Source organism: Rattus rattus, chromosome 9 (genome assembly GCF_011064425.1).
Source record: "Rattus rattus isolate New Zealand chromosome 9, Rrattus_CSIRO_v1, whole genome shotgun sequence".
In the NCBI taxonomy this organism is placed as follows: domain Eukaryota; kingdom Metazoa; phylum Chordata; class Mammalia; order Rodentia; family Muridae; genus Rattus; species Rattus rattus.
The window spans coordinates 88007234-88034478 of NC_046162.1; positions in this window are offsets into that span (position 1 = coordinate 88007234).

Below are 27245 nucleotides of genomic sequence, written 5' to 3' on the forward strand. Positions count from 1 at the left end.
ATATTTCACACGAATGGAACCATATAGTAAAGTGTCTGTGTGTCTATCTTGTTTCGCTTGGCATAAAGTTTCAGGGTTCAGCCATATTGAGTTGTGTCAGAATGGCCTTCCTTCATATGGTTGGGTAACATCCCATGGATGGACAGACAGCATTTTGTGTACCAGACTGTGTGCTGATAGACTCTGGTTGCTTCCACCTTCCGACTATTATAAATGTGCCTGCAATAAACACAGATGCGTAATTGTCTGTTCCACCCCACTGTTAATCCTCTTGGCGTTACCCTGGGGCAGAGTTCTGTGTCATGTGTCAGCCCGTGTTTAGTATGTCGAGGAACCCACGTATTGTTCTCTAGAGTCTGTTCTGTTTACATGGCTGCCAGCAATGAACTAACACTCTCGTTTTTCCATCCTTTTGCCAACACTCAGTATTTTGTACTATTATTACCAACATTGCCATGATGACAGGTGTGACGCGGTGTCTCATTTGGGTTTGTGTTTCCCTAGGTTGATGACAGTGAGCTGTGTTTCATGGGCCTCTTGTGTATTTGCCTGTTTTCTTTGAAGAAAACTCTATTCAAGTATGTTGTCCATGTCTTAACATGGTTCCCTTTTTTGGTTAGATATAGAAATTCTTATTTATCTTCTGGATACCTAAACCCATTGGCACATCCTGTCTGCTATTCTGTGGGTTGTCTTTTTACTTTATTGATAATGACTTCTATGTACAAAGGTGTTTAATTTTGAGACATCCGATGCTTTTGGTGCTCATGGTTTTGACTCTTTATCTGTGAACCCAGGGGGAAGTCCAGAGTCGTGGAGACACCCGTATGTTTTCTAGCGAGTCTTTTACACTTTCAGCTCTCGCATTTCAATCATCGAGTGACCCACTTTGCACTGATCTTCATATTTACTGTGAGGTAGGGGTCCAGCCCACTCTTTTGCATGTGAAAATCCAGTAGTGCAGGCACCATTGTTGTAGAGACTCTGTCTCCATTGGAAAGATCTGGAGCCTTGTTAGAAATCCATTGACCATAGTCAACGAGTTTACATCTGGACTGTCAGTTCAACATCCTTTGTCTACATCAGTGGTTCTCAACCTTCCTAAGGCTGTGACCCTTTAACATAGTTCCTCATGTTGTGGTGACCCCCAACCACAAAATTACTTTGTTGCTTCTTTGTGACTGTAATTTTGCTATGAATCGTAATGTAAATATCTGGTCAGCAGGATGTCTGACATGTGACTCTCAAGGGGGTCGTGACCACAGGTTGAGAACCACTGATTTATATAGTTCCTCTTACACAGGCATGGCTCCGAACCCCTACAGCTTTGCAGTAAAAGTTATTTTGGTTATTAAAAATCTCACGTGATTCTATGTGAATTGGGAGGTTAGCTATTATGTTTCTACCCTTCAAATCGAAATTTTGACATAGATAGCCTTGGGTGATAAAGATAATCTTTATCTTGTCTGTGGACATAAGTTCTGTCCATTGATTTAGGTCGTTTTTAATTTTTTCTTTTCAGCAGTGTTTTGTGGTTTTCAGTGTGCAAGTCTCCCAGCTTCTTGGTTAAATTTATTCATAGATAATCTGTTCTTTCAGACATTCTTGTGAACAGAGCTGCTTTTTAAATTTTCCCTATTCAGGTATATAGAAACAGAATTGATTTCTTTTTCGTGATTCTGTGTCCTGAAATTTTGTTTTGATTTTTTTTTTTTTTTGAGACAGGGCCTCAATTTGCTGCATAGGGTAGCCTTTGACCATGTAGCCCAGGCTAGCCACCTGAATTCTGAGATTACAGGCACTCACTATCACAATCACTGTTAATTCTGCATTTTTGTTTTATTTTTAAAAACTGACACTAACAGCGACTTGGAGATTCTTTTATGTTTCTATAACTGGGTCATTTATTCACAGATGTTACTCGGCCTCCTGCATTCTGGCTTGGATACTTCTAGTTGTTTCTCTTGGCTAGTTGCTCTTGGGGTGGGGTTTTAAATGCTGATGTGAGAGAAGGTATCTTTGTCTCTTTTTCCTCAATGCTTAAAACTCCCCGCCTTTGTCTCAAGCATTTAAGTGATGGTGTATATGTGTGTGGTGTGTGAGTGTGAGTATGGGTATGTATGAGTGTGTGCATGTATGTGTATGTGTATGTGCATATGTGTGAGTGTGTTTGAGTATGTGTGTGTATGTGTGTGGTGTGTGTGAATGTGAGAGTATGTATGAGTGTGTGAATATGCGTGTGAGTGTGAGTATGCATGTGTATGAGTGTGTGTGCATGTGTATATGAGTGTGAATATGTACATGAGTATGTATGTGTGAGTGTCTGCAGTGTGTGTGAGTTTGTGTGTGAATGTGTGAGTGTGCATATGTATATGCATGTGAGTGTGTGTACATGAGTATGTGCTGTGATTGTGTGTGTATGTGTGTGATTGTAAGTGTATGTGTATGATTTCCTAATTTTCACTCACATCTGTCCCAGCATGTACTTATCTCTATCTTTGTCATCTTTAGAGAAGAGATTTCCAGTTACCTGTCCTGCTCTCAGTAGATTCCAGTCTGCTAATTGTCAACCCCGGATGATGGTTTGAAAACTGATGTAGAAGAGGGATATTGGTTTTCTTGGCTTAGCAGAATGCCAGCTCTCTATCTTGACAGCTGTGCTCTCAAGATAAACTGAGTCTCAGAGAGAATCCAGGAGTTCAGTTAGACTTGGAGGGGCTGGTGGATGTGAGCTCTGGGGTTCTTGCTGGAAGAGGGAGAGAAACATATCTCCTATCCATATTGAACCCCAGAGTGTCTGAGTTCTCAGCCAGGGACCCTCATTTGTATAATCAAGTAATGCTTTGAAATGCATCATCAGTTGCTGGGGAACTTACTCTTGTGAACACAGTCCTACTATAAGCAGGTGTGAGGGATCACATTGTGGAGGTGTTCCCGATAGCTCTTGGACGTTCCTTCCCTGTCACCAACACAGTTTTCTCTGCTCTCCCCAGATCTTCACTCAGATAGACCTTCTAGGCAGCAGAATAGTGAGTGGGTCATGAATCCTGTTTCCAGGGCTTCAGTGTCATCTCCCATCTGCCAATCTCTGGACATAGCCCACCCTAGGTTCCTTTGGTCTTGGTGTGTGAACACAGCAGCCTTCCTGCCTGCCCGGTGAACTTTCAGGTCCCGTAACCTCTTCCTAGCACCTGTGTTGCTCTACAGTTGCAGAGGGAGTTTTCAGTTAAATTGTCTTCACTTGAGGGCATGTAAAGTCTCATTCACCTCAGGGAATTGATGCCATTTTCCTGGCTCCACGTGAAACCCTAGTGAGTGAATGTCAGCTCCCGGGGATGATTGAAGTCAGAGCGCTCCTATTCGGATCCTGTCAATCACATCCCTCTTACTCTCTGCTCAGTCTGAAGATCCCAAGTGAGAGTCTCAGGCAAATGCAGATAAGCTAATGACAGCCTGCTAAGGAACCCTACCGTGAGCAAGATGCATTCAGGAAACCTTGTGATGGAGGAGGTGGTCCCTCATCTCCAGGGAGCTTCCTTCCAACCTATGGGAAGAACTATAGATAACCTTTCTGTCCTAGAGAGACTTGAGGTCCTGCCACGGCAAGAGGCCTCTCATCTGATATGGAAGACCTCTTCCCTACCCTAGGGGACCCTCTAGTCTGAGACAGGTGTCTTCCTTCTGGAGATGCAGGATGGGAGGGGACATCATGTCTTCAGATGTTCTATTGGACAAGGAATTCAGCCTGGCTGGGTTGACTTGAGGGACAATGCTTGGGATCATGACATGGACCTTCTGTCACAGGATAGCAACACTGTCCCAGTTGGGTGCTGTTACTGAGAGCTGACCTGACCAACTCCTTCTTACCTTCACTTAGGGCTGTTCAGAGAGTTTCCCTATTCTTGACTGGCCATGCTACCCCCTCCCCACCCTCCTTTCTCCAGAGTTTATTGTGACCCCTCTAAACATGTGGGACAACTCAAAGTAGAGCCTGTGTAGCTGTCAACATTTTCATTATCATGGTCCCCAGGAGAAGCCCATGTCAGTACCTATCGTTAAACCTTACTTTGGACATATGCCAGAAGCAAACAGAATGGTCTCCTTGTGACACAAAGGGGCACACAAAGTCAAAGTAGCTCTGTGGAGCAATTCTTTTTACAAAAAGGGCTCCTTCTTTTTAGAAAAAGGACTCAAACCCATTTAGCAAGCATACTGAATCTTGGGATGTAGGTATGACTGTATTTCATCCCATTGGTGAGAGCCCAATTTCAGATGCTGGCATGATTGGCTAATTGGTACACAGGGTAAGGTTCCAGAACTATGAGTCCCTGTGATGCTGTCTTAGTCAGGGTTTCTATTCCTGCACAAAACATCATAACCAAGAAGCAGGTTGGGGAGGAAAGGGTTTATGCAGCTTACACTTCTATGTCGCTGTTCATCACCAAAGGAAGTCAGGACTGGAACTCAAGCAGGTCAGGAAGCAGGAGCTGATGCAGAGGCCATGGAGGGATGTTACTTACTGGCTGGCTTCCCCTGGCTTGCTCAGCTTGCTCTCTTATAGAACCCAGGACCACCAGCCCAGGGATGGCACCACCCACAATGGGCTGGGTCCTCCCCTACTTGATCACTAGTTAAGAGAATGCCTTGGGGTCTCACGGAGGCATTTCCTCAACTGAGGCTCCTTCTCTCTGATAACTCCAGCTTGTTTTAAGTTGACACACAGAATCAGCCAGTACCGAGGCTAACTAATTTTGCTAACAAACAAAGCAAACAATGACAACAACAGCAAAACATTTTCCACAGTATATTAGAAAGTGTTCTGTACCTTCAGACACTTCAGTATGTGTGTCACTAAGCAAAGTTCTCATTGTCTGTGGTTCTGTGTGTACCTGAGGGCAGGCAAGGGGGCAGGGTTTACATCAGTGAAATGGCAAAATGTTCAAGTCTTAAGTATGCCACACATGTGTGGCCTCAAACCCTATGAAGGCAGGGACACGTTGGTCACTCGGAAAGTCTGTCCCTGTACCTTTTTGTCATTGCTGTCATCTTGCAGAAGCACCACAGATTCCAGTTGTAAAAGTTAAACAAAAAAACTAAAAAAAAAACAAAAACAAAAAAAACAACAACAACAACAAAAAAAAACCAACCAAACAAACAAACAAAAAAACAACAACAAAAAAAACCCAGGGCCATGGAAAACATCCTCAGCCGAGGCTTTGTATAGGACTTTGTTTTCTTCTCTGCTGGGTCACTGCATAGGTAGAAGTCAGCAGTCACACCATGCGTGCTGTGAGGCGTCAGCCAGTGAGGCTTGGGCATAGCTTCTACCTTTCTCCATTGGGTTGTTCATCTTCTATTACTGAACTGTGAAAGGTCTTCCTATGTTTCCAACACAAGCCCCTAATAGGCACATTTTGCAAACATTTCTTCCTAGTGTGACTCCTCTCATTTTAACTGTTTTTGATGAAGAGATGTTTTGCATTTTTATGAAATCTAAATGACCTCCTTTTCTTCCGTAATGATCATTTTATTACATTTCATTTACTTATGCATGTGAATATCCTTGTGTGTGTGTGTGTGTGTGTGTGTGTGTGCGTGCATGCACGCACGTACTTCTCTGTGTGTGTGTGCACGTGTGAATGAGTACATCCGTCAATGTGATGTTAACTGTAGGACCTTTACCAGGTTGAAACAAAGCCCTACCCTTGCTCAGGAGTTTCTCTTCTTTCTTTTCTTTTCCCCCATTGTCTGTTTTGATGAACTTGCAGGACTCGGTTCTCTCTTTTACCATGTGGGTTCCCGGACAGATCTCCTGTCATGAGGCTTGGTGGCAGGTGTCTTTACCTGCTGAGCTGTCTCACCAGCCTAAACCGATCAGGCTTTGCCTCCTATGGAAGTAAGCTTGCCCTTTGGCAGATGATATAACTCTTGTGTTTTATTCTAAAATCTTTGTAGTTTTACCGAGGACTCTTGAACATGCGATTCATCTCGCAGTAGGTTCTATGCATTGGGTTAGATGGGGGTCAAGTTTACATTTTCCCATGCAAGTAGCCAGTTGTCTTAGGCTCTGGTCACCGGCCTGCCGTGGGCCCTTGAAAATCAGAGTCCACACAAGTCTACTTCCCGAGTCTCTCTGTTCTCTTGCATCCAATTGTGAGCATTATCCTGGCCTTGTGGTGTCTTTGCTTCGCACCAAGCCTTTAAGGTGAGTCCCGGAGGTCTTTCCCCTTTGTTCTTCTTTGCTGAGTTTGCCCTGGATCATTCAGATTCTTGTGTTCCCATCTACATTTTAGAAGAAGCTCGCCCACTGTGACCAACAGGGGTTGCTAGAAATTGAGATTGTCTTCAGTCTCTAGAACTAAAAATACACTTATAGATTGTGGAAAATCAACATTTTAACAACGTAAACCTTCATAATATATGTTATTCAAATAGGTCATTTTCTATTTATCTGTTTTCCTTTCTTATTGTTTGTAATATATGAGTTTTATGAATCCTTTGTTAAATACATTCCTAAGTATTTTATGGTTTTTGATTATACAAGTGGATTTTTTTGTTGTTTTTCAGAAGTATGCTATTATATGAATATCAAATGGGTCTCTGCAATGTAATTTACCCTATGACTTGGCTAAAGCCACTTGGTAGCCGTAGCTGCTAGTTTTTAGATTGTGTTGGATTTTCTACGTAAACCATTATCTCATCTGTGCAGAGAACTAATTCTATTTCTTCTGTTATGAACCTCAACCCCTGTATTCTGTTTTCTTGCTTATTATCCTGGCTTGTTTCTCCGATACTATGTTCCTAACGGTAGTGCTCCATCACTTTGTCCATTTTTGATAATATGTGTCCAAGTTAACTGGGAACAATCTCCTGTGTGAGTTATATAACATCATAAAACAATGAGAGAATACCTGCCTTTTTGTATTTGTATAGGACTATTGCCATTCTTCCTTAAGGTTTCATAAGTTCATCGAGAAATCACCCATTTCTGGGCAGGATTTTTTGAGATAACAAGTTCATTTCAGTTCACCAGTATACGAATATTTAGGTTACCCATTTTGTCATGTGCCAGTTTTTTAATTTGAATTTTCCAAGAATATTTATATTTTGCCCAAGTTGCTAATAGTGATTTCTAATGCCCGTGACTAATGTCTGTAAAAAGCAAAGTGCTCTCTGGTACCTGTAGGCTGGGCTCTCTTTTTCTTTCATCGATCAAGCTTGTCTAGATCTCTTGACCTTTACTTTAGTTTTGCTTTTACTAAAGCCCTTGCTTTTGGCTTTTCTGCAAAGGTCAGTGGTAGATTTTCTAGGCCTTCCCACTGTCCATCTGCTTCAAAATGCCTTCATCTTTACTTCCTTCATTTCTTCTGTCTTAGGGGAAGAGTTATCCTTGAATCTTCTCAGATCAACCTTTCCTGAATTTGAGAGTGGATCCACCTCCTCTCATCTCCTTTACCTTGTGGTCCAAGCATCCCCAGTATCCCTTCCTCCTTCAGCATTGTGATGCTCACTGATGCCCACACCATTGTTGGTCCCTCTAGGCATCTACAGCAGCCTGATTAGCAGTGCAAACTGCAAGTCTATGCCCTACCTTTTCTCTTTTTGATTTATTTTCTTGGTAGCTCTGGGCATTGAATCAGGACCTGGTATGTGCTAGGCGAATGCTATGCCACCAAAAATAGTCCCAATTTTCATTCATTTTTGCCTTGAGATATGGTTTCACTAAGTTGCCCAAGTGAACGTTGAACCTGTGACTGTCTTGGCTTTCAGACCCCGGGAGCTGGGGTTATAGGTTTGTGGCACCAGACTTAATTGGTATTTCTCTCATGCCTCTTCCTATGGAATAGCTGCTGCCTCAGTTTCCCTGGAGAACATTCCCCTTGTTTCTACATAACCTTCTGGTAAAGCCTGGCTTGGTCAGACACTTCCTTGCCTTGCAGTCTACTTGGTCAGACGGGGTGGAGAAAGTCCATTACATTTCACTGTGTGCATTTGTGGTGCTTTTCTTCCTCCCAACCGTTCCCCCAAGTCCTTACGGGCAGGAGCCCCATCTGCTTGTATTTACATCATTAACACACTGCAGATTGTCAGGGTGTTTGTTGACGGCATCTGTAACATTTGCATTTATGAGGATCAGGGCTTCCGTGTGGAACCCCTCCACTTTCGTCCATCAGATCCCTCTCCTGGGCCCCTTTTCGAGTGTGAAGCCACTGCTGCCATCTTGTTCTGCTCTGCAGCCCTCAGCTTTTCTTCATGGCCTCCCAGGTTCCTTTGCAATGCTTCAGTTCCCATTGCTTCCATGAGTTGTGGAGCAGCCATACCTCTCCCAGGAGCCCTAAACACATCTCCTAGCTGTGTCCCTGCTCTTGCTGCAAGTCCCCCATTCTTCCCAGGCTGTGACTCGTTTACCTGGAATATACCAGGAGAAAGTTTCCCTGAGCGTATGACTCTCATAGATTAAAATAAAACAAGAACAACAACAACAGCAACAACAACAACAACAGAAAAGCAAAGAACAACAACAACAAACAACAAAAATCTCTGGTATTTAATGAGCATCTACTACACAGCAGGATCTGCAGCCACATTAGTTAACCATTACTCCTTTTAGAGGGCTTGCAGTAGCCTCCTTGTAAGGATGAGGAAATGGAGGCTTAATGGAGGCTTAGAACATCTAGTAGCTGACCTGCTAGGTGGAAATGTAATCCAACCCTCTATCTTACCTGGGAAACCTTCAAGCCTGATCCCTAAACTCTCGCCTGTCTTCAGGGTGCTAAACTGATGGCAAGCCATCCTTCTGCTGGCACTGATTTCCTGGAAGGCCATGTACACAGTTACCTTTGGCCTCTTCCCTCTCTGTTCCCGAGATTAGGAGTCTACCTACCATCTCCCACGAAGGCACACTTGCTAAGCTTCTGCCCTCCTTCAAACCTCATGCAACTCCCATCTGGGAATCCTGCCGGGTGGTACTGTCAGGGGAATTTTGACTCATTTTGATGCATTATAGACTGAACTAATGTTTGCATTTCTCCCTTTAGTTGCTGGTTGTTTAAACGCAGCGCATGGCCTTGAGGACAGCCTTCTGTACCCTCAGCTAGCACAGGGCTGGCAGAACAGATGATTCTCACAAGTGCTTAAGCTGGAGAGGGTTCTCCATGTATTTCATTTCTGATTTATCTACCCACTGCTCCTTTGAAAAAGCTGTAAGTGGCAGAAACTGGAGAGGGGACCACGGATGAAGATGACTGTGGCAATGAAGGTTATGATAGCATTGTCTTCATCAAATCTGACTTCCGTACCAAAGCACCATAGGCAGGCTGAGTGCTCGTCAGCAAAAGATTTGCCTCTGTCTCAGTCATGCTCAGCGTTGGGGTGCAGCATTCTCGGGTGCTGAGGCATATCCTTTTTCAGGTCACTGAATACTGGCTTCTTGGTTCATCCGGGCAAAGGACTGGTGAGATGGGTCAGCGAGTAAGAGCACCCTACTGGCAGGCCTGATCATCTGAGTTCAGATCCCCAAGACCCACATGATGGAACAAGAGAATTGAACCACAATAGTTGTCCTCTAATCACCACCCCTAAATAAAATGGGAGGAAGGAGAGAGCAGATAATCTCTCCTGGTTCTTCTGATTAGGGTGCTAATCCCATTCATGAAGGCTCGTCCTCATGATCTTATTGCCGGATGAGGTCTCCAGCTTCTAATGCCCTCCTATTGGTGGGTAAGGGCTTCTGCACATAGACTGTGACCATGAACATTGTTGATTAGGATGACACACTGCTAGTGAGCAAAGGGCTGGATTATTCAGATGGTTTATAGGCTCCAGTCCTCACAACAACCCCAGGACATGATTAGCCTCATTTCACAGAAGAGAAATAGAGGCAAAAGAATTAAAAATTCCTCTGTAACTGACAGACCAGGAGTCAGCCTGGGGAGCCCTCATCGCTGGGTACATTTATTAATCCTTGGGATGACTGTGCCCTGAGTGTTTCATCCTTAGGATACTCTGTGCTGGACACACTAGATATATTGCTTCATACTAGCCACAGTAGATACATTGTTTCATAGTAGCCCCACTAGGTGCATTGTTTTATTTTAATCCTTTAGTTACTTTTTTGCTGCTGTGATAAACACCAAGACCAGGGCACTTTGCTTTTGTTTGTTTGTTTGAGACAGGATTTCTCTGTGAATCCCTGGCTGTCCTGGAACTGGTTATGTAAACTAGGCTGGCCTCAAATTCACAGAGATCTGCCTGCTTCTGCCTCCTGAGGGTTGGGGTTAGAGGCAATTTAAAGAAGGAAAGGTTTATTTTGGGTCTCCAGTTCTAGAGGAATAGGAGTCCATCATCGTCACGCCAGGCATGCTGACAGGAACGGCTGCGAGGGCACATCCCAAGCATAAGCAGGAAGCAGAGAAAGCCAATTCAAAATGGCGTAAGTCTTTAAGCTCTCAGAACCTTCCCCCAGTGACACACTTCCTAAGCCTCTCATGACAGCCACCAGCTGGGGATCAAATATTCAGATGCCAGAGGCTATGGGGGACATTTACCATTTATCTCCCACCCCCTCTTAGTTAGGGTTACTACTGCTGTGATGAAATAGTATAGCTAAATGCAAATTGGGAAGGAAAAGATTTATTTAGCTTACACATCCACATTGTTCATCATCAAAGCAACTCAAACAGGGCAGGAACCTGGAGGCAGGAGCAGACCATGGAGGGGTGCTGCTTACCGGCTTGCTCCTCAAGGCCTGCTCAGCCTGCTTTCTTTAGAAAACCCTGGGATGGCACCACCCCCATCAATCACTAGTTTTAAAGAAATGCTCTACAGGCTTGCATACAGTCTGACCTTATGGAGGCATTTTCTCAATTGATGCTCCTTCCTTTCTAATGACTCTACCTGTGTCAAGTTGACATAAAACTAACCAGGACACCCCCAACGTTTGTGTGTGTGTGTGTGTGTGTGTGTGTGTGTGTGTGTGTGTGTAAGCATATATTTGTGCTTGTTTGTGTCCATGTGTGTGTGGAGATCTTTCCCAATGTCTTTTCACGTAATGTTTTAAGACAGGAACCTTCTCTGAACCTGGGACTCACCAATTTGGCTAGACTAGGTGATCAGTGTGCCCTGAGGACAGACCCTTCTGTCTCACTTCCCCAGCATGGAACCACACGTGTGCTGTCATTCCCTGCTTTTGACAGGGGTAACAGGGATCCAAACGCAGGCCCTTTGCCTGGCAAGCATTTTACCAAATCGTCTTTTAAACCCCCGTATTAAGATTCACATTTCACAGGTAAGGAAATGGGTTCAGAGAAAGTGAATTTGCTTGAGGTCATGAGCAAGGGCATCACAGAGCTGGGACAGAGCCCAGATCTATATAACTGCAAGGCAGTTCGCTACCCTGCATTGTGCTGCTGCTGCCAGCGCCAGGTCTCAGACCTGAAGGAACCTCTTTAGAAGTTGCCCTGTGCATCTGTTACTTGATGGGCAAAATCATCCTGAGAATCCCTGATTGAAGATCTGCCAGCCCAACTTGAATACTCTTGGAGGTGGGACCTAATTCCCTCCAGGGTAACCCATCTGTGGCTGGACTAAGCCAAAGAACTCTATTTTCTAACGTGTACAAAAGATGAATTCCCCCTCACCCTCACCCCGCTTAATCACAAGGAAGTCCCCTTCTTTTCACCTCCAGATGCCTAAATCCCCTTTCTTAGGACTCCAGCTCTGTCTGTGGAAGGCAGAAGTCAAATCTCAGCCAGAAAGAGCGCACTAGCCTGCCCAAGTTAGTATGGTGGGGGTGGGTAGCCAGAGAAGTCTCAGGCCTCCCCGAGACGGGATGTGCAAGCGTTCTGGGCTTTTCATCTTAAGTGGTTTCCAATCTGTCTGGCTGAGCGATGGCCTGGAGCCACCCCTGTTTAACATTCATGTGGATTCCAGGCTGGGCTATTGCTGAAGTAAATCACTTTGCTTTTTTCACCCCTTCCCAACCCCAGCCCCCAGGACAAGGAGCTCCTTGGTCTCCATAGCAACAGAGCCATCTGTTTCTAATGGCATCCCAGGCCAGGAGAAGTTCATTCTGTCTTAACTTCACTAAGTTAGGGGTAGCGGAGCAAGAATCAGGAGGGCAGAGATGGGAGAGGAGGGTGGGTGCACGACTCCTTCTTACTCTAATGCCATTCTGAACAAGGCAGCCGTCAGAGTTGGATAAGCCCACTGAGGTCGTGAACCCAGCGCATTCCCTTTGTGTGAGGGGAAACTGGGTTAGGAGAGGGAAATGGTAGACAGGCGCATTAGCGATACTGCCGGGGTCCAGTGGGCAGCTGATAAACATTCACGGCATGAATCATAGAATCATAAAGAGTTAGAAACAGCCAACACATTATGCAAAACTCCTGTCCAGTGCAGGGAAGTGTCCAGAAATCATTCTCTACAACAGATGGCTGTCCAAAGTACCCTTGGATGCCTCTGGTGACAGGGAGATCACTCCTCTCTCTCTCCTGCTTCTACTGCCAGATACTTTGGATACAGGAATCTCTTCTGCATACTTGAATTCTTCTGGCCTGCTTCCCCAGATGGTTGTCCTTCAATCTCTTCATATATCCTGTCTCGTTGTCTGACTTGGTAGGTTTCATAGGAGCCTGGACAAGGACAGCCCGGAGCTGGAAACTCAGGTGTCCAGTTGTCCGGGCCTGAGTAGGGACCAAGGAGAGAAGGGCTGTCTTCCCTCTTCACCTCAGGTTCCTAAGGGCTGGTTCCACCCACTTCTTGCTTCCTTGCCAGCTGTAGAATATGTTTCTGATTTGTCCTTTTAACCTACCCATGTGCCCCACTCATAAATGCCTGTCTCTACAAGTCAAGGAAGCACTTCTGGCCAACTGTGTGTGTGTATGCGTGCACACTCATGTGTGTGCAAGTGTATGTGTGTGCATGTGTCTGCATGCATGTGTGTAGGTGTGCATAGATACACTCATATGAGCATGTGTGTACATGCAGCTCTATATATGAGTGTATATTTGTTTCTTCTGCATTGCTTTGATAAACTATCCCATAGAACTGACTTACAGGAGGAAAGATGTATTTGGTTCACAATTTCAGCAGGTTCAGCACATGGTTGCTTCTTCCCATGCATCATGGTGGCAAAAGTATGTCACAGAGGAGAGTTGAAAACACAGAGAGAAAACACAGGTTCTATGCTAGTATCTTCTCCCCCTTTTATTCTGTTGTTCTCCAGTCTATGGATGCTGCTAGGTATGTGTGGGGAGGAGGGGAGCAGGAGAATCTGCAAACAGCAGAGCATGCAGACTGCCATCCAGGGGAGGCAGGAAGGAATTCCAGTTCAGCAGGACTCAGTAGCCACTTTGAAAGTCTGACACCTGATAGCTTATTTTAGGCACATTTAAGCACAACACAATTTGGACAAAAGTTTCCTCGGGTGCACTCAATCCCGTGTGCACAGCAAAGCTGGGGACACTGATGCTCTTGTGAAGTACAAGTGACATCTTCCAATAAAATAGAGTCTATAGACTACGGAAGCAGGCCCAAAGTAAACAGTACTCGAGGTAAGAGTCTGGGGAGCCAGTGTGGCCTGGGGAGACAGAAAGTACAGAGGTCATCAGGCTGTTAACCACCTCTGCTCCCAGCCTTCTCGGTGGAAAATAAGAGACCATCCCATGTGGTGAACATCCCTGGTTTCTGCAATGCTTATTTGTGAACACCAGTGTCCACATAGCTATAGTATAGTCCACCCACATTCAGGATAGGCCTTTTCTCCTTTATCCAGTCCTTTGAGAGTGCCTCACAGGTATACCCAGATATGGGCTTTAACCTCCTCTGTGGCTTGAAATCCAGCCAAATTAAAAGCAAAGACTAACAATCCAGGGCTAAAGATGGTTCTCAGCAATGTCCATACACCCAGTCATTGACTCCCAGCTCCCTAGTCATTGGGAGAACAGCCTCCATGTAGTCACACAGCCTGAAGGAACCATTTTACAGCAGCAGAGAGACGGACGAGGCTCCTGTATGCCTCCTTGCCTTTCTTTTACTCCCCTGAAGCCTTGGATTTCCTTTAAGAAAGGGTGTCTAGGGCGAGCTGTGCTGTCAGGACCTGGAATGGAGTTGGCCTGGGGTACAGGGCAAGAGGAAAAATGAAAGGACAGAGCAAGAAAGGGCAGGGCAAGAGGTTTGAGTTAGGGCTGAGTAGAGGCAGAAGAGGCTTTGGGAAACCTTTCTTCCTTTTCACCTGTCTTAAACTCTTCCCTTGCTCCTGTCTTTCCAAGGAGTTTGGTTCTATTCAGTAGGCCATCCTTCCTAGCTCTCTAAAGGAGAGTTTTAGTGGGTAGATACCTGGGTTCCTTCTGCCTTAACTGAGATTTAGCCAATCCATGCGCATATGCAAATGAGAGCATCCTACATGGTCTTTATCCTGTCCACTCTAGCTGAGTCATAACCTTGGCTTCCTCATTGGCCCATCAGAAGACAGCTAGGGAGTTCAGGCTTCATTATCTTCTTTAATGGGCCAGTGGGCAGGGAAGGGAACAAAAGAGTAACTTATTAGAAAGAACTGACAGCCCATTTCCCATGCATTACCACGCATTCTATCAAGTTTTGCATTCTGCTTGAGTTCAAGTCATACAACAGTTCGTTGACTTGTTTCCAATCAGGTGGAGTGGAGAGTGGGAGAGGGTTGGAGAGGTCAAACATGGGACCCGTAAAGTAGACATCACCCTTCTAACTGATCCATCATCCCACCTTGTTATTTCCCTTCTTTTTTGACTGATGTCAGCCTTCTGTTTGTCGCTCCCACCTCTAATATGTTCAAAAGGACCTTTCCAACATTTAGCATCAAGACCCCTTGGGTGTGCCCAGAGCATAGACTAGACTTGAAGATAGATTGTTCTCTGCAATAAATATCGACTGATTCATAAATCTGGTTGCCAGATTCGATAAGAGTCACTGCCTGCATAATCCGGAGCTGGGAGACGCTAGCTAATTCATGCTGGGCAGGCCGAATCCCAGAGGAAGATGTATAAACATAATGCTGCCCCACTGCCTGCAGCTGGGGGCTGTGTAAGAGATGGAAGGAAAACAAATGCTCCCAGCCCAAGAGGTTGGGCCTCTGAATGAAGCTGGATGGGCTGGTACAAAAGGGTTCACATTACATATTACTCTCCCTCCTTTTCCTTGGTTAGAACTCTCAACTTTCCAAGCTCCAGAAGACTCTACCACATCCATGCTCACGCTGAGCCTAGAGGGATGAACATCTGCAAGAAAAGTAGAATCAGCCAGCTCATCTTTCTCCAGATGTTTTTAAATACCCAACGCTCCATGCTAAGGGAGGAGGGGGCAACAACAATAACAACAACAACAACAACAACAACAACAACAACAACAACCAAAGCAGCCCTTAGCACTGATGCTTTTCAAGTTTTTATCCAGATGTTGGGTGCCAGGCAAGCAGAACCTGGTGGTCCTTTAGTGTGTGTGTGTGGGGGCGGGGGTTCACATGTGTGCATATGTATAGGAGCATATACACATATATGGAGGTAGAAATCAGGTGTCTTCTATCACTGCCTGCTTTGTGTGTTGAAATAGGATCCTTGATAACTCTTTGGTGGAACTCCTCTTCTTGGCTTGGGGGATCCCTAGAGATCTCATAAGTAACCTCTCAATCCCTTTAGGTGTTTTGAGAAGTGTCTTCGGCATGGTGGGAGTAACTGGTATGAGACAGAGTTGTCCTCATACTGTCCATTTCTCCCTCTAGACCCTTCACTCTTGTCGTCTGTCAGTCACCTTTCATCTTTCTGGCAGGAACCCTTGAGCATCACCCATAGGGCAGTCCTGCTTTTCTTCCCTACATCTTTCCCAGGACTCAGGACCATCCATCTGAACAGCTCACACCCCTTCCATGACTTACCCGCCATTACAGAAACTACTACAGGAAATCATCCGTGCCCTGCTCAGCCAGAAGCTGGGGCTCTTGGTGCCTCCTGACCAAGGAGAGGCAGGGCTTCGAGGATTTCAAAGGCATAGGAGTCTGATGTGATTAGCCAGTATATAGAGAGGCCTGTGGCAGTCTCAGAAGCCAAGGGATAGGTGTGAGAGCTGCTGGACCACTCACATTCTCATGCCAGCTCTGCCGCCAGCTCTGTAGCCTTATGTGGGTTCTGGTCTTGGCCTTCCTGTTTGTTTCGGAGTGTGGAAACAGTGTCCACTTCAGGGCTTTTGTTGGAGAATATATTGGTTACTTGTCTCATTGCTGCAACAAAATACCTGAAAAAGGTGACTGAAGGAAGGGTTCATTTTGGCTTACGGTTTTAAGAAATACAGTCTACTGCGGTGAGGAAGATACAGTGGTGAGAGCAGAAGGCCGCTGGTAACATTGGATCTTTTGCTGGGAAACATTGTATCTTCTTTCAGGAAGGAGAGGAGAGATTAGTGCCCAGCTGGATTTCTTTTCTCTTTCATTCTGTCAAGGACCACAGCCCAGGGAACTGCTTCATTCATATTTAGAATGAGTCTTCTCACCTTAGTTAGCCCAATCTAGGAAATCCCTCACAGTCACACCCACAGGGTTCTCTGTACAGCCATTCTAGGTCTGTGAAGATGAGAGCCAGTGTTGACCGTTGCAGATGAAATGAGTTCACTCAGGGTTAGGCTATAGTTCAGTGGTAGAGCACTTGCTTAGCAAGCACATATGTTGCTGGATTCAGTCTCTGTCACCTACAACATATGTTAATACAAGCAAAAGTGTGACAAGTGTTTCCACCATCTAACCAATTCTTGGATTTTCTGACACCAAGTGTGGGTGCTTCAACAACTTCTAAATCTCACAGACTACCCAGAGAGAGCACAAGTTCAAGAGCTCAGTACTACAAGGTCCACCTACACTTGATATAACAGTCAGACACTCTCACTTCTGTCTGTTGTGGCTACAAAGTCTCTACCCACAGTTTCATAATTTTCCACTCAGGGCAATACTGTCCTGCTATTCCTTATTAATAGCAGGCGGCAGAGTTATAGTGCCTTTGAGTTATGAGGAAAATTCCATCTCCTTACTCTGTGCTCTTCCCTAGTTTGGATGTCACTAGAGCCCTGTTCTCACAGTTCTAGAGGGCTTTCCATTCAGATTGAATTGTGTAAGCATGAGACTTTTTGGTGACCAACAGGCTTTGCATCTCTTTCGCATTCTTAGAGATTAGAAAGTAGAGCTGAAAGTTCTAGAATTTTTTAATCACCAGGGTTGCTCCTCTGACTCTAAGACTCTACCCTGCTACTATGTGCAAGAGCAGTCATAGTCTCTCTAGCAGAAGAGACACAGAGATAGCTGAGGGTATCTTATTACAGACCAGCAAAGACGTGTCTATCAATCAGGAGACTCGGAAGGTTTTGGGAACTTTGTGCTGGGAACGAGAACCATGGTTCTTATTGTAGAACTAGGAGTGTGAAGACATGAGCAGGCTGTGTACTCCCAGGCTGACCTCTACTTTGACCCAGAACCCTCCATGTCTCATCCTGACACACGTATAGCACACCCATGTGTGCAAGGCCCCTGGCTGGCATGGAAGGCACATAGGTCAGCTTCAGAGTAAGTCCTTGACAAGCATCCAGATGTTCACACTAAACCTAGCATAGGCTGGGACTGGCTGGGCCAGCATTCTGCTGGTTGGAGGCTTGGGGTCGGGTGTGAGGAGAGGCCCTGGTTTTTGAAGTAGATTTGCTGCTGGGCTGGGAGGCTCTACCACATGGATAGAGGGAACACTTTGGAAATGAAAGCACCACTGGGAACTGGAGTTTTAAAAAAAAATCAGAGAGGGTATCACATCCTGGACAGCCTAAAATACTGTGGGGGGAGGCTACAAACAGCCTTGTAGGCAGTGGGAGACACTGATGGTCCCAATGGCAAATCTTGTTTATTCAAAGACACACTTCAGTGAGGTCTCTCTGCAGGGTATGTGTGGGTGGGGTGAGAATGAGGTTGGCTGAGGAACCCTGGAAACTCCTGGGTCTTGACATCATACATGGAATGGACAATGGACTCTGTGTAAGGAAAGGGTAGATCCAAGGAAGCTGGAGACACCTCGGGGTAAAGAGGGGCTGATCCCTGGGGCACACAATGAGCACCAGCAAGGAGCTTCTCCTCACTGGCACCTTGGAAAGAAAGGATAGCTATCACCGTCACTCTGAAGTGGCTCCCGGGGTTTGGAATGGAACCCTCACACACCCACATAATACTGGAGAAATACATGGATCACTCATATTGCGGGTGCCCTGAAGAGGTCAAGGGTGGCGAGGTGTGTTCACATTGATGTTTCAGCTGATGAAGATCAGAGTCTGGGTAGTCACCATTGTCCCCTGGTCCAGCTAAGGCAGGTGGATTTCTGCTGTACTAGGGCTTCCTGCTAGAGACTCTCAAGGGTCAAAGCCAGGTGGCACTGTCCATATTTTTAAAGAGCCAGCACCTCTGCAGGAGAGACGAAGACAAACACACCTACCATACCCCCAAGAGACGATGGTACAGTGGGAATCCTAGCTGTGTGAGGTACAGTGGCCCTGAAGCTCTGCAAGATAACCCAGGCAGTTCTGCCTCCCTTTCACCACCACCCCATGGCTGTCATTGGCTCTGAATATAGTTATCAGGGTATTTTTGCAACACACACACGCACATGCACACACACACACACACACACACACACACACACACACACTTCCATGCCCCTGGTATCAGTTTAGCTCTTCCTGACAGAACAGAAACATATGCTGTAGTAGAAACAAGTGTCAGGATTTAATCAGCACATTCGGGGAGGCTACTCAGTAGGAATGTCCTCCCTGCCTTTGCATCTGGGCTCCCACTTCCCTTGAAAACATTTGCAGCTGAGCAATTTTACAGGTGCCTGGAACTGACATTTTCTAGTGACTCTTAAGCACCGGCCCAGGTGGTGCTGGCCTGCCTGCAGGAAGCCACAGACCTCCGTCTGTGATGACATACCCCCATACTGGGCTCCGTTAGAAACTCAGGGTAGCAATCAACATGGTGGACCAGACCTCTACCTTGTGAGCTTCTATGGGGAGACAATCAAACGCACCCAGACATCAGGACTATACAAGTTAGGTGGCCAGAGACAGATGTGAGAGAAAAGGCAGGGCTGTGGAGGTGGGACCATAGGGAGTGGGGTTTATTAGCACTTCCAGGAAGGGGAGGAGAGTGAGGCTAGCACAGAGCTAGAAGGCTGAGATATCACAGGTTTAGAGGTCACACTTTGCCTGTAAGGTCCCCTGTGTCAGTGAAAACAGAGGCAGGCCAGTGAGCTTAGAAACCCTGGGGGTCATGGGGCCAGATAGTCACTGCAGGAATCCTGACCTTTATACTGAGTAAACTCCAACTCCCAGGCAGTGTCCTTCTAAGAATGAAGCTCAAAAGACAGTGGCTTTATGTTTCACCCAACAGAGCCAAAGCTACCTTCCCTGCCTCCAATCACTACTGTCTGCAGGGGGGTAAAGTGTCTGCCCCCACCACCCCATGCACACTATATGCATCTAGTTCCATTTTGAAGCCAGGGCCACAACTTCTACTTAGAGTGTGGTGCAGAAGAAATGTCTGATCTGCTAACACTGGTCAGGTGCACCCTTACATACACACAGATCTGAGTTCAGAGGGCACCTACCAAAAGTTTCAAGTTCCTGTGTCCCAGAACCAAGATTGGGAAAAGACATGTGGTCAGTAACTGTGATGGAGATGGTTTATGAAAGGAAACCACTTCTGAACTTGGAAATGGGCCAGCTCTGGAAAGAAGCCAAGAACTCAAAGAGACAGAGCAAGGGGCAGGTTGGGAACATTAATTTCTTTATGGTTCATTTACATACAGTGCACTCTTTTTGCCTATGTTCCATTTTGTTACTCAGGGGTGGTGCGCCCAGTCTTCCTCGGCCATTTTGTTTCTCTCCGATCTTAATCTCAAAGCCTCTGAAATCCCCCTTTCCTCCCTACCACCCTCTTCTCTTGCCTCACCTTGGCTGTCTGCTTATTTGCACGGCCAGTTTGCATGGCTGTGGCTGACGGTCTTGACAGACAGTTTTTCTCTGCCCTGGTCCTCCCATCCATCTTCACTTGGCCCCATCCTCAATTAGAGAGGAAGAGCTTGGACTCTGGAGCCAGGCAGTTTCCAGTTTCAGATTCTTATGCCTGCTGTGTGACCTACCGAATCTCTGGGTGTCTATGAGCATTGGTAGCCACTGATAGGTAAAGTGGTCAGAGTGACAATGGTTTCCAATCTATGCAACAGCTGGAAGGCTGGGTGTGACTGGCAGGTAAAGGAGTAAGTGAGTAGAAAGCTCCAGAGAAAGCTGTGTTTGTATTATAGCAGCAGCTGGAATGATGGCCCATTATGGGAGCCTGCAGTGCCAAGTGTCAGGAAGCAAGGTTCCTAGAGTCATTAGGACTCAGGTCTCTGGAGGCTGGTGGGGCAGCCGTTGTCCTAATACACTAGGCCAAGCCTCAGCTCTGTGGGTCATACAAGGACAGTCGTCTTAACTAAGCCAGTCTCTGTAAGAGCCTGTCTGGTCTGGTACTGTTGGTCTTCTCCAAGGTAAGGCTGCTTGGTCCAATCTCCCACTTTTCCTCTTTAGTGCATAGTTTTGGCAGGTTACAGAAAATGACTTTGTGCAGCAGGGTGAGGAGAGTCCAAACAGAAGGAGGTAGGACATTCAGGTCCTCACCCCTAATGAGCCTGTGTGCCCTCGGGCAATGGCCTCCCCTTCCTGGGTCTCAGCAGTCCTTTTTGCTGAAGCTCCATTCGTGGCCCCGAGGACCAGGGATCTCTCTGATTGGAGAAAATCTATTCAGAGGATCAAAAAATAAATCAAAGCCAAGTTCCAGAGCCAAAGTTGAAAGCTGCTCATCTGTGAAAGGAAGGTTGAAATTACGCCGTGTTTTAAAAAGAAGCAGGGAGGGACATCAGAAAATCACGGGGCTGACAATAGGAAGCACAAGCCCATAAAGTTAGCCGGAGAAAGCCGAGGTTGCTGTGAGTGGTTGCTAAGCACATGGACGCTGTGATCCTAGACTGAAAAGGTCTACTATGGAGGGCAGGGGAGGAAGAGCCAGCAGGGGAGTGGGGATGGGGGAAGATGGAGGGGTTGGGTTAGTTGTTGGGTTGGGAGGAGAAATGTTCTCAGTCTAGGTAGAATGTCAGCTGGGTGGTAGAAGAGGTGGGTAATAAGATCTAGTTACTTAGAGCATCCGTCCTGGGCACTGAGTAAAGGTAGGGAACAGACTGGGGTGACGAATGGGGTGCCAGAGCTAATGGTGGTAGCAGTGGCTCTGGGCTGGGTCAGATGGAGGACAAGCAGGTGACCAATATAGTATACGGGTGTGGAAGGGGTCACTGAAAGATGCTTGGCGACTGATACCCAATAGAGGATTAGAGAAATTAAATGATTCGGTCTATAAAAGACGAAGGTTTGTGGAGGAGTCCCAGGTTGGGGAGACAGCAGGAGTTGGAGCACAGAGGCTTGCACATCCAAGTGTGTGGAGGAGAGGCAGTCCAGTGTCATTCATGGCTTTCAGGTCTGCTGCCCTTTGCTAGAAAGACAGAGCCTCACACAAGGGTAGTCCTAGCTCCATGGGGCGCCATGCCTTAAGGGCACAGCCAAAAGTGTTTGGGCCAGAAGCAAAGCCAGGCTAGGCTAAGCCCATCAGAGCTCTGTATCTGGGGACTAAAATTCGTATCCTGACAATTAGTCAATGTGAGGCAGTTAGTAGGTAAGCTGACAAGAAAGAGCTCAAGGAGAAGCCAGAACCAGTGAACCAGTGTCAGACAAGCAAGAGCCCTGTCAGCTCTGCAGATGAGGGTAGGTGGTGCATAGCAAGGAGCAGGCATAGAAGGTGGTGTGCACAAGGGAGGGAGGGGACAGCAAAACTCAGGGACCCCATACTAGGACTTCCATTGGGTCATTATGTTAGCAGGAGAAAGTTTATATTCTTAGCACTTTAGGCTGTGATCTCTGGTCTGGTGAAGTCTGGTGAAGCTTGGTAGGATGGTCTTCAGCAATCAGAAAGAAGCCCAGGGAGTTTGGATTACAATCAGGCAGGCTTTGAGGGCCAGCCAGGTGAAGTTCACCTTAAGTCTGTTGGCTCAGGGAAGGGGTGGGGAGGATTCAGTTGAAGTTGGACTAGCCCTGTAAGCTGCAGTGTGGTGGAGGGGAATGGGTGTCCTCAACAAGATAGCCCTGAGGATGGGGGACAGCTTTATCATGCAGGGTGCTCCATGCCAGGTGTGGATTATGATTCCCGTAAACAAAGCGTCCCCCTCTTGGCAGACATTCTTTCCTCCAATACGATGTCCTCCTATCTGTGCTCCAACACATACCCGGTGAGCATGGGCCACCCATAGGTTCATCTTTGCCCAGTCTAGAAGCAGATGAACCCTCCACCCCCCAACATGAAACATTCGGGGCCCAATATGTGGATTCCCAAAGATCTGATGCAAATTCTGCCTCCCATTTGTAACTATGCAAATGAGCACATCCTTCCAGCTGTTAGTGTTGCAGCCCACAGCTGGACAATACTCCTTCCTGGTTCTTCTGTACAGAGTACCTGTGAATGTTTGGCAAAGCGTTGAATGCCAGGGACCTAGCAAATGCCTTGTATACCTTACAGACTTAGTTCACCCCTACAAGGGGTAGGTGGGTCTAGCCTATACTGTTCTAAGTTTCAGAGAAGAGTTTTGAAGCATGTCACAGTCACCCTTCTATTTTTAACGAGGTGCCTGTAACATCATGGAAGTTTAGTATGTGCTCAGCGGATAAACAGAAAAGTGTGTGTTTTCCAGACACCTGCCCGCCTCTGGAGGCTGCATCCTCCACCTACTTCTGAACCTCCAGGTTCACATATGAAAAGAGTGGTCTGCTCTCAGAGCCACAGAACTGGCTTCTTTCCCTGCCCCATCCTGGTCCTATGGCCCTAGGCTAGTTCCTCAGAGCTTCCCTTACCTCATTGGCTTCCACTTACAGGGGTGCAATGGATGACCTGTTCAGGCCTCACCCGGCTGACTCAAGGCACAGCTCTGAAAACAGCAGTTTAACGAGTCCACAAACACCCAGATATCCTTGCTTCAAAAGCCCCAGAAGCCCCAGTGTGTGGGGCAGTCTCAGGGGTTTTCACTTCCCTTCTGGTAGGGTGGCAGATGGGAAGGGGACAGTAGAACCCTGTTGGGAAATGAGACTGCCCTGAACAGCCAGCCTGACCCATTCTTCCACATCTGATCCCCTTCCCCCATAAGAGAGAAAAAGAACAAAAATAAACCTTGCCGCCATCAAGCAATTAAGTGGCAATCAAATAATCCTGAGGACAGGAAAGACGATTAATAAAGGAGCAATGAAAGCTCACAGGACCACAGGGACGCATGCAAAGGCGAGGACACACGGGTGGACACGGAAAGCAGCTCCTAGGGCTGCTGGGGGGTTTGGGGGGGGGCACAGTTCTGGCCTCTGTAACCAGGAGGAGCCCAAGCCCAAGCCAGCAGAATAGTATACCTTTCCTCACTCTAGTTTTTCCTTACCCCACCCAATGCTTGGCCCTGATGCACTGAGTAACTGAACCAGGGATGGATTCGATGTAAATGTGAATGCTACCACCTCACTCTGGCATCAGTTTCCACAGCTGGACCCTGGAAGATAGGTAAGTCAGCTATCTCAGTTTCTCTTACTGTCGTGAGAGAAAACAAACAAAAATAAAAAATGAAACAAAGAGCCCGCCTTCACAAACAAGCAACACAAACGACAAAAGGCTCGTCCTGGCTCTCAGTTCAAAGATGCAGTCCACCATGGCAGAGGGAAGTCAGTTCTGTGGGGTCGCATCACATGCAGAATCAGGAAGGAGAGGGTGCTCCGTTAATGCTCAGCGTGCTTTCTCAGTTTCACCGTCCTGCCAGGGACTGGTCCTGCTCACGACTAAGATGGGTTCTCCCCTATCAACTCATACAATTAAGATTGCCCTTCCCCCAACACGCTCAGAGAGCCATCCACCAGGCGATTCTACATTCTGTCAAGTTGATGACACGAATCACACGACGGCTTTACACCCCATACTGGGTATTAACTACCACAAGCCAGGCGGATACTCTACCAGTGAGCTACATATCCAGTCCTCTTTTAAAAATATTTATTCTTCTCCCATACGTTATCTCTTGACTGCAGTTTCCCTTCGCTCCTTTCCCTCTAGTCTCTCCCCCCACCACTCTCCCCCTGCCTCCCCTCAATAAGAGCAAGCCTCCTAGGAGCAGCAACCAAATACTGTATAACAATAAAACATCACATCAACGCTGAATGAAGCAACCCAGGAACAGGGTTTTACAAGCAGGCAAAAGAGTCAGAGACAACCCCGTTCCCACTGTTAGGAATCCCACAGGGACACCATGCATACTCAGCCACAGCATCCATGCAGAGGACTAGGTCAGGCTCCTACAGTCTCCCTCATCCTTGTGAGCCTCCATGAGTCTCAGTTGGTTCTGTGACACTCAGCCCTCTTTTAATCTTTGAGACAGGGACTTGCAAAGTTACCAGGCTGACCCAGAGCATTCACACCTCCTGCCTCAGCCTCTGGAGTAGCTGGGATGACGGGCATGAGCCTGGTAAGTCCACACGTATCAGGGACATAACACGTGTATTAGGTTTTTGTCACAAGGATGAATCCTTAAAAAATGTCACCTCAAAAGGTTTATTTGGGCTCATGGTTTCAGATGGCTCTGTCCATGGTGATTTGGCTCCTTTATTGCCTGCTGGCCTGCGATGAAGTCAAGATAGAGGCGAGCTGCTCACCTTATAGTGGCCAGGAAGCAGAGAGCACAAGTCAGGAAGGGTGGAGACAAGAGAGATCCTTCAAGAACAGGCAAATACTTCCTCCAACTAGACCCCATCTCTTAACAACCTATCCAGCTATGATGCGTAGGTCTGCTGATGAAGATAGTATTCTCAAGAACTAGCAACCTCCCAATGGCATCATCATATGGAGGCCCTGCTTTCAACTCACGAGCTCTTGGAGTCATGGTATATCCCCGAAGCTAGGCCTTAGTGGTCTTTCAGCATGGCCATCAGCTGTGTGCAGTAAGGACAGGTAGGGGGTTGGCACTGTGCAGCTCAGGAACCGTAGCAGGTTATAAATCATAAACTTTGAAGAGAAAGCTCACCAGAGTCTCTGGTCCCCAAAGGATGCACCCAGAGTGCCCAGCAATGCTCTATTGCATCCAGAGCTGCTGCTCAATCAACAGAGGGGACAAGGAACAAGCTGGTGGCAGAATCCAAGGGGATTCTTAGTGACTGTACCAAGTACAGAATCGGACCGGAGCAGTCTTAACAGGGACCAAGGGCCAATCCTACTATGGGGTGGCTCAAGGACCACAGCTGGGGCCAGAAGGAGTGTCAAAGACATTGTCTTTGCAATGTCAGACAGGTGGTCCCATGTAGCTATTGGTTTTTGAGGGGTTGGAAACCCACAGTCAACATTGTCTTGGGTTCTGTTAATACAAAGCCAAAACCAATGGAAAGTCAGTCCCTTGTGTAAGATTTAGGAACACAGGAAAGCTAGCTAGAGCCCTGAGACCCGTTTTTCTTGGAAACAGGGCTCAAGGTCAATCCTGAACGCTGGCATTTAGACACAGCGATGTGAAACTCCTTATTTCGACTGCATTCCCGTCTCCTCGATCTCTGCAGTGGGGGAAAACTGTCAGGTGTAAAGACTGGAGGGCAGAAAATAACGTGGAGATTCAGGCCAGAGACAAAGAAGAACTTCCTCACTTCTTAGGCACAACAGCCAAAGGCTCGCCCTCCCTCCCCCAGGCTTGTGCTAAGATCTTGGCCCACACGTGCTCAGGAAGATCAGGTACGTGGCTCAGATGCCCAGAGTGCATCCCTCCCCAGAAGAGAGCAGTGCGGGCCAGAAGGGATGAAGGGCAGGGGACCCCAGCAGCCGCAGCTGGCACCACGCTCTCCTTTTAATCGCTCCTTGGTCTAATTGGTCTTCCAGCCCCCTCACTGCCAGGGAGAGGCTTTTGTTTGCTTCCTGCATGTTTACTAAGCAAATGGGGTTTAAAAGCTTTCGCAGACACAGAGAAGCCATTTAGAAGGCTCGGCGGTTAAAATTATTTATAGAGATGAATTGCTATGCTCTCGGGTGCCTTCGGGAGATCGGGAGCCATATGCCAGAGCCGCCCAAGGCCCCTCCCTGCCCTGCAAAGGTCTGAATCAATCGCTGATCCTTCCTCCCAGCCCCGCATTCCTCTGAGTCTCTCCTAGGACTCTGTTCTCTCCCTGGCTCCTCATCACACCCTTGCTATTGCTTCTCTTCACGTTTCTTCAAACTGTGCATGTGGATTTGGCCACTTGCTTATCTCCATGTTCCTTTCTCTCCAATGCACTCCAGGAAGCTCCCATCGCTCTGTGTCTCTGTCTCCCATTCTGTCTCTGCCATTCCTCTCTTCTCCATGTCACCCTCTTGATTCCTCTGTCTTTTCCCTTTCCTCTCCCTCTGGCTGTAGCCTGCGCACTCCATGCAGATACCACTTTGGGCTGTGGCTCTTCGACCTGTGTCTCTCCTCCAGGGCTTGGGAGGTCTGGGACTGGGCCTTGGCTGCCTCTCTGGATGAAGAAACTCATGAACACAGGTCCTTGAGGGACAGCCCTCTGTATTCTCGGCAGCAGCAGAGTCCAGAGCAGTGCAGCCTGCTGATCCAGGCCACTCACCCAGCACTGGAGGAGAGAGCAGGAAACCCTCTGCTGCTGACAGCCTCAGGACCATGGTGGGCCAGGAGACTCTCAAAGGTTCACAGGGAAGCTCTTGGGTCTTGGGTTGAATTTGGACTTTCTCAGAGATCAGGTCCATCAAAACCTTTCCTACCTTACCTCCTCCCCAGCAGCCCAACCAAATGTCCTCAGCCCTAATACAGACCTCTAGTCTAACGTGATACAGACCTTCAGGGACCTGAGGCTTTTTTAAAGACCACCATGTCCAAGCAAGCAGCTTTGTGAAGCAGAGCTGTCACAAGCAGGAGCCTGAAGTGATGGACCTGATGGCATGGCCTCCACAGTGCAGGAGGCTGAAAGGCTTGGGTCTGGGCCTGGGCCTGGTTAAGGTGTTCCTACTCACTAGTGGGGTGCTCTGACCTAGTCACATCTTCCTTTGGAGCCTTGGTTTCCTTCTCTGGAAAATTGATTTGGTGATGATATATTCTTTGTTTGGGGGTAGGGGGTAGGGATTGATA